General features: G+C 41.9%; 1 pseudogene; it reads right to left on the bottom strand.

Annotated features, from left to right (window-relative positions):
* Positions 1–539: 539 nt before the first annotated feature.
* On the bottom strand, positions 540–1,072 carry LOC115301770 (annotated as a pseudogene).
* Positions 1,073–7,699: the final 6,627 nt, after the last annotated feature.

The raw sequence follows: 7,699 nt of genomic DNA, 5'->3' as shown, positions 1-7,699 counted from the left end.
ATGACAGCCTTAGAAAATCAATACAAATTACCTATAATTCCTATAGTAACCTCCTACCTTTAAACTTGCTGTTACATGAGAAATAAGAAGTACCTACTTATTGAAACTAAACGAGTGGTTGAATTTTCTATTTCCTGTTAAGTGGAAGGCAATCTTAACTAGGAGCTAGAGGAAGGGAAAAAAATAAATCATTAAAGGGTGGTAACAACTAGTATGAAATGTTTGGGTCAAGAATTTCAAAGAGGCCAAAGACCTCCTTCTTTAAATAGGGTATTCATATTTTATTTCTGAAGGGCACCTGGGTGGCTCAGTCTGGAGCATCTGACTCTTGATCTGGCTCACGGTTCATGGGTTCAAGTCCCACATAGACTCTGTGCTGGCAGCAGGGAGCCTGCTTGGGATTCTGTCTCTGCCTCTCTCTCTCTCTCTCTCTGTCTGTCTCTCTCTTTCTCTCTCTCTCTCTCTCTCTCTCTCTCTCTCTCTCTCTCTCTCTCTCTCTTTCTCAAAATAAATAAACTTAAAAATAATTAATTAGTTAATTAAAGAGCTGCTTGCACAACAAAGCCAGGTCCTTTGTGTAGTTAGGTCAAAGAGGTAAGACCCACATCTGGCTTGAAGAGAAGTGTCCACTCTTTGGCCCAGGTTTTGGAATTTTGTCAGTCTCGAGCTCATCAATTTCTTCAATACCCTGAGGTGTCAGAATTCATAGCAGTTGTCATTTATTTGAACTATTGGTGTATCACATAAGCTGCTGAGCATTCCCCCGCTAGAAGAGTGAAAAGCTTGTCAGGTATAGTATCCCCAAACTTTTTTCTAAATGTTTCTTCTGAATGGCCTCCTGTAAGGTGTCAGAGCTTTGAAGCATCCTAGGTGCTGTAGTAGACTTGAATTTGATACTTTCTAACTGGCCCTCAATTGTACATCATATAAAAAGTTGTTACTTCGTATACTCTCACCAGAGGTACTAGTAAAATTTCACCCTTGTTCATGGCAAAGACAGGTAGACACCCGTGTTGTCATTGGGCAAACTCCAGTCTGGAAGCACACCTGCTGCCTCGTGCCCTTCTGGATGTTTGGTTGGTTGGTTGGTTTTTTGTTTGTTTGTTTGTTTTGTTTTGTTTTTTTTTTTACAGCTTCTTCTCTCCTCTTAGATTTTTCTGGTATGAAGTCAAATGGACCCTGAGGTAACCCAGTATGAGGATATGAGGGGATAACTTGGAAAGACTGAGTCCACAAAGAAAAACCAAGAGTGAGCAGACTTGAATGACACCAAGGATGGTGATAAAATATAAGGGTAAGAGCTTCAAGAGAGAGAAGGATTTTGCCTGAATGATGAAACATAGTGGTTTGGAAGGATAATGTCAGTCTGATCATTGATAGCATTCCAACACCATCTCCAGGCTCCATGGTAGATGACATATGGGAAATTGAGTTCATTTGTCACAAGAAAGCTACAAGTGAAACAGTGACTTTGAACTTGGTTGATGGTTGTTGGATATACCTTAAAATGTTATCACATGAATTATTCAAATAATTAATGCCCAATAAAATTAAGGATCTTAAACTATCTGAGTGAGTCTCAGATTTGGAAGGGATTTTGTAGGTATTTAGTTCAATCTCACACCAAAGCAAGGGTACTTGTCCTTGAGTTTTCATTTCAAGTTCAAGGCATAACCCTGGTCTTGGAATTTCCCTTAGTTGTATGACTGTATATGACTGTATGGGAGAATAGAGTGAGGGTAAGAATGATTGATGTCACATTGTTGTGAATGTGTTGATTCAGCAGATTATTTTTAAATATATCCAATTTAAACTCTCATTCTTCCCTTCAGATTCCAGTACAAAGGGGCCTCTTTCCAAAGAAAAAGCTCTTGTGACTATAAATATACACTGACAAACTGCATACAGAATGTTTCAGAAACTAGAGAAGACCACCAGAGAGCTAGGGTTCCATAATTCACAAAAGATAGTAATAAATATATGTTTATTTTACATCATTTCACTCCTTAATTTTTTGTAACACTACCATAGTCTTTTAAGAAAAAAGAAAAAAATTACACTTCCAAAGTGTGTTTCTTATGCTCCCTAGCCTTTCAGAAATCTACCAGACCTGAGCTATAATAACAGGACAAAAATTCTCTTTGCATTGGGGACAGCTGTTGACTTATAACTAAATCTGAGAGAACAAAGTACATTACTATTTTCCCCCTCTCCCTCTTCTACTAGAAATAAGGGGTGGGGAGAGACTTAGAAGCAAAATGATTTGAAAAATGCTCACTGCTGGGAGGAGAAGCTTCTCTGAATTTGGCAATTTGTCTCCCTGACATTTACTGCCTGATGATCACGAGGCTTGCTAGATTTTGCAGAGCTAGGCTCAGTGTGACAGACCTCTCTAACTATTAGTTGGAGAGCTCATAAGCATAGGTATTAATTATGGATTGGATATTTTAAAGAATGAAAAATAGGTACTGATTAAGTGCATGAAAATTATGTGGTGAGAAAGCATACCTGGGGCTATAAATGTCTCATTTAAAAAAAATTTGTTTAATACATATTCATTTTTGAGAGACAGATAAAGACAGAGCGCAAGTGGGGGAGGGGCAGAGAGGGAGAGAGAGAGGGAGACACAATATCTGAAGCAGGCTCCAGGCTCTGAGCTGTCAGCACAGAGCTGGGTGGGGCTCGAACTCACAAACCATGAGATCATGACCTGAGCCAAAGTCAGATGCTTAACCGACTGAGCCAGCCAGGCACCCTTCTCACTTTTTTAAAAATTTTTTTATTTTGAGAAAGACAGAGAGGGGGCTTGGGAGGGGCAGAAAAAGAGGGAGCAAGAAAGAATCTCAAGCAGGCTCTACACTGTCAGCACAGAACCTGATGTGGGGCTCAAACCCATGAACTGTGAGATCATGACCTGAGCTGAAACCAAGAGTCAGATGCTTAACCAACTGAACCACCCAGGTGCCCCTGTCTCATATTTTATTAAACAGGAAATACATGCCTTGAAGGACTCCCAGAAAGAACTAGGTTTAAGCTGCCGCCTTGACTCTTCTTGAAGTATGGAGGGTTAATGGGATAAGACAAATAGCTCTGTCAACAGTGCTCATTCTCTGCAAAAGGTATATTTTATTTTTCTGGGATCATAAAAGTTATCCTAGAGACAATATTTTTTCAGATGCATGTGGTTCTCAAGTGAAGGGAAGCAGCTGAGATACACAAAATCATACACCTTTCTTGACTTTTCCATACCTGAATGTGGCTTACCAGCCCCAATTTTCATCGGAAACAAACACTTAATGGTATTTGTCTTGCAAGAAGACCTGATTCTTGTGGTTTTACTATTCAGGTTCGTTTGGTTTATTTCTCTTCAGCTGAGGGATTCCTCCCTTCCTCACCCCCGGGTGGCATCTGAGTGTGGGGGCAGCATCCCAGAACAAGTTGGTGGGTAGGCGGGGTGCACTGAGTCTATGTGCTCTCATCTAACCCATTAAAGAAAAACTTATTCTGACACTTGTTAAAATGTTAAGGAAGCTTTTATTCAACTATTGAAATCAGATCTTGCAACAGGAGAGAGAGACAGGGCTCAACTCCAAATACAGTAAGGACAAGTGGGGATGTATAGCCAGGGAGCAGAGTGAGGGGTAGTTGGGTGGAAAATCACTAAGAGGACACATCAAAGATGAGGAAAGTTTTACAAAACTGACCGAACAGGATTCTTGCTAAAAGGAAGCCAAGAATGCGTACATGAAAGGAGGGGAATAAGGAGCTTGATCAGATGTCATGGGTGAGGGGTGACTCAGCAGGATTCTTTGTGACCACTGGGCTGGGCAGGACCGAGGTGGAGGTGAAGCTGGAAAGAAGACTCAGAGGAGTCTGACCGAAGTTGGGTCAAGAAGAGCCTTTTTCGGTCCTTGCCAGCATCTCTGCGAAGGCCCTCAGCCCACAGCACCCTCCACCTCTCGGGATATCCATTCCTTCTACCCCCTGCTGGGGATCTTCCTGCATGCTCCTGGGGACTCAGAAACTAATCCACACCCCTTGTGATATCAGGGGCTCAGGCCTCTGTGGGACACCTTCATTGTTGTCCACACAGATGTCTCCCAAAGGTGCCCTTACTCGAACCTATGAAACTTTGGGGGTTTCTCTTCAAAACTCCCATTTTCCTTGGCTACTTTTGGAAGAGCCAGAAGTTGACTCTTTTATTTAAAAATTTTTTAATGTTTATTTATTTTGAGAGAGATAGAGAGAAACAGAGCATGAACAGGGGAGGGCAAGGAAAGAGGGAGACACAGAATCTGAAGCAGGCTCCGGGCTCTGAGCTGTCAGCACAGAGCTGGGTGGGGCTCGAACCCATGAACCATAAGATCTGGACCTGCGCCAAAGTGGGATATTCAACCGACTGAGCCACTCAGGACCCCTCATCTCTTTTATTTGCAACTCCCCCATAATTTACCAAAAGTTTCCAGTCATCTGGACTAATAATGAAACAAGTTATTGTTCGAAATCTGCCAAATGTTTCCTCACATTTGAAGAGAAGGACTGGAAAAGCCCATAATGTGATTAGAATTGAAAGACAAAAGAAACGGAGGAAAGAGAGCACATATTTTCTTCTTTTATGGAATGTTTTTCAATTGGCAAATTACCATCTAGGGTTAGCAGACATCCCACAAAAAGAGGCTAACTCCCAATTAAATTTGGCTAAATTTTTTTAATGGAGTATAATGTTACTTGATTCTAAATGAGGAAGTAATTTTCTCCACATAATATTCTCTCTATAGTTTCAGGATCACTGTCTGGTGAAAACAGGTAGAAATCTGAAGCAGAAGGAGTCCTTGTCAGGCTGTCAGGGAGCCTGGGGTCTTAGTTCCTTCAGGAACAAGTGGGGTGATCTTGGCGGAACTATCATACCTCTCTCAACCTTGGTTGCTACCTATGTCAAATGACAGAGATCTGAGCATGCAAGTTCTTTTCTGTTGTGATACTTGATGGCTGTGTTACTGGAAGCTGGGCTCCCAGCTTGAGGCCAAAGAACACATGGACAGGAGAGGGCATGTTGGGTAGGCTACTGCAGCAGCCAGCCTGCGGGCCGCTGCAGGAAGACCCGGATGCTTCTTGGAAGAACTCATCCCGAAAGATGAAGAAGCCAGGATCCAGAAGCCCGACAGACAACAAAAGCCTCCATTGATAGAAAAGTGTGGGGTTTTTTTTAAATTTTTTCTTTTAATGTTTATTTTTGAGACAGAGAAAGACAGAGTGCAAACATGGGAGGGGCAGAGAGAGAGGGAAACACAGAATCTGAAACAGGCTCCAGGCTCTGAGCTGTCATCACAGAACCTGATGCAGGGCTCGAACCTATGAACTAGGAGATTCGAAGTCAGTCACTTAACCAACTGAGCCACCCAGGTACCCCAACAAAAAAGTGTTTTTTTTCGAATGCACTACAGTGTTTAGCATTCATATCTGTCTCCTAACAGTGAAGAACTAATTAAGTAATTAATTAATAAAAAATTAATAAAAACTGAAAGACTGGGTTCACAAAAAAACAAAACAAAACACTTGGGGCGCCTGGGTGGCTCAATCTGTTAGTATCCGACTTCAGCTCAGGTCATGATCTCACAGTATGTGAGTTTGAGCCCCACCTCAGCCCCTGGATGCTGAAAGCTCAGAGCCTGGAGCCTGCTTCTGATTCTGTGTCTCCCTCTCTCTGCCCCTCCACCACTCAAAATAAATAAGTATTTAAAAAAGAAACACTAAAAAATATGAAGGCAAAGAATAGTATTTGGGTTTTTTTTTCCTTAAATGTTTGTTTATTTATTTTTGAGAGAAACAGACAGAGATCGATAGAGGGAGGGGCAGAGAGATAGGGAAACACAGAATTCGAAGCAGGCTCCAGGCGCTGTTGCTGTCAGTGCAGGGCCAGATGAGGGGCTCAAACCCACAAACAGTGAAATTGTGACCTGAGCTGAAGATGTAATTTTCTCCACATAATATTCTTTCTCTATAGTTTCAGGATCACTGTCTGGTGAAAACAGGTAGAAATCTGAAGCAGAAGGAGTCCTTGTCAGGCTGTCAGGGAGCCTGGGGTCTGTCCCCAGCATAGTGTTGTGTGACCTTTTAACAAACTGTGTCACAGAAGGAAAGTGGGCATTTTCAACTTACCTTCATCACCAGAGCTCAGAATACTGGCCGCTAGAGGCCTCCAGTGTTGTCGCATTGGTTCTTAGAGGAAGCACAGCTGGGTACAGAGAGGGCGGGCTGGGATGCTTACACAACAATTGGCACATCAAGTAGGACATCTAGGCAATGCCCGGTAAATGGTCCCCAGCACTGGGCAGCTCCTGGCTTGAACACAGTAGATCTGGAGCTGTCACGAGACAGCTCTGAGGATTCCCATTAACTCTGAAAGACCCCACAGAAGTTAGAGGGCCTGAGTGAACACAAACATAGTGCAAAATAATTGCTTTCGACTGCACAGTGTGCATGTGCCCTCCTTCCAGTAATAGGATCTAATTTTTCTTCAGGAAACAACCCCTACTTCACTCTCAGTCTTAGCAGTTTGAGTACAATTGATCCATTTCCCAGCTCCAAGGGGTGGGTGTGAATCCCAGGAAAGGCTAATTGATCTATTCCTTCCTTTTGGCAGTTGTGATAATATTATGGACTGGCACATAATCAAAGTCAGGCCGTAACATGAAAGCACAGAACATTTACAGAATTTTTGGAAAAGAGGGATCCTGGGATTGCAAATGATAAGGAAAACGGAAACCTAGAACTGCCAGAGATTGATACACGGCAAAAGCTTGCCTGAGAAAGAAACAAACAGAGGAGTAGAGCCAAGTGCTGTGAAGAATTCTGCAAAACTTGGAAACAGGCAAAATGTAACTAACATGTCCTTTCAGAGATGAAGGCCTCCGGAGGACTATCTAGGGAAATGAACTTAGTTTGACGCACTCATTCCTACTGATTAAAGATCCAGAAGTAGTGGGTCCCATGTTAACTGGTAGATGTTTGCCTGGTAGAGATGCAAATGATGTTTGTCCAGTGGAACAGATCATCTTAAACATTTCAGTTTATTGCCCTGTCGGATATTAACCAGTTGATGGGTCCCTCTAGAAATCTTATTTTAGTATGCCTTTATTGAGTTGTGCATAAATGCCTACCCTCTCAAATGATATTTGGATCCATTTTAATATCTTTATAGTTCTCTCATTAATTAACGTATTAAATAAAATCTTTGACACATGGTTATTTTATATTCAACTAAGTCATTTTTAAGGACTAGTTTTTTGGGGTGCCTGGGTGGTTCAGTCGGTTAAGCGTCTAACTCTTGGTTTTGGTTCAGGTCGTGATCTCACAGTTTTGTGAGCAGACTCTGCTCTGATAGTGTGCAGCCTGCATGAGATTCTCTCTCTCCCTCTCTCTGCCCCTCCCTTGCTCATGTTGTCTCTGTCTCTCTCAAAACTAAATAACTTTTTAAAAAATTTTAAATAAGAATAAAGACTACTTTTTGAAAAAGTATACTTCAACACAAGAGATGAAAGGGAAAAAAGGAAATAGAGAACAAGTCCTATCTACTTCACTTCAATACCTGAATCCTGTTGCTCCTCCATGTAGACTGTACCATCCTCTGAATTAAACAGTCTATATTTTGGCAAGCCAGTATGAGCTGGGTTTATATCTTCTGTATCTTAGATCCTGA

Source organism: Suricata suricatta, chromosome 1 (assembly GCF_006229205.1).
Source record: "Suricata suricatta isolate VVHF042 chromosome 1, meerkat_22Aug2017_6uvM2_HiC, whole genome shotgun sequence".
Classification (NCBI taxonomy): domain Eukaryota; kingdom Metazoa; phylum Chordata; class Mammalia; order Carnivora; family Herpestidae; genus Suricata; species Suricata suricatta.
Note: the sequence above shows the minus strand (reverse complement) of the source record. Positions and strands in the feature narration are given on the sequence as shown.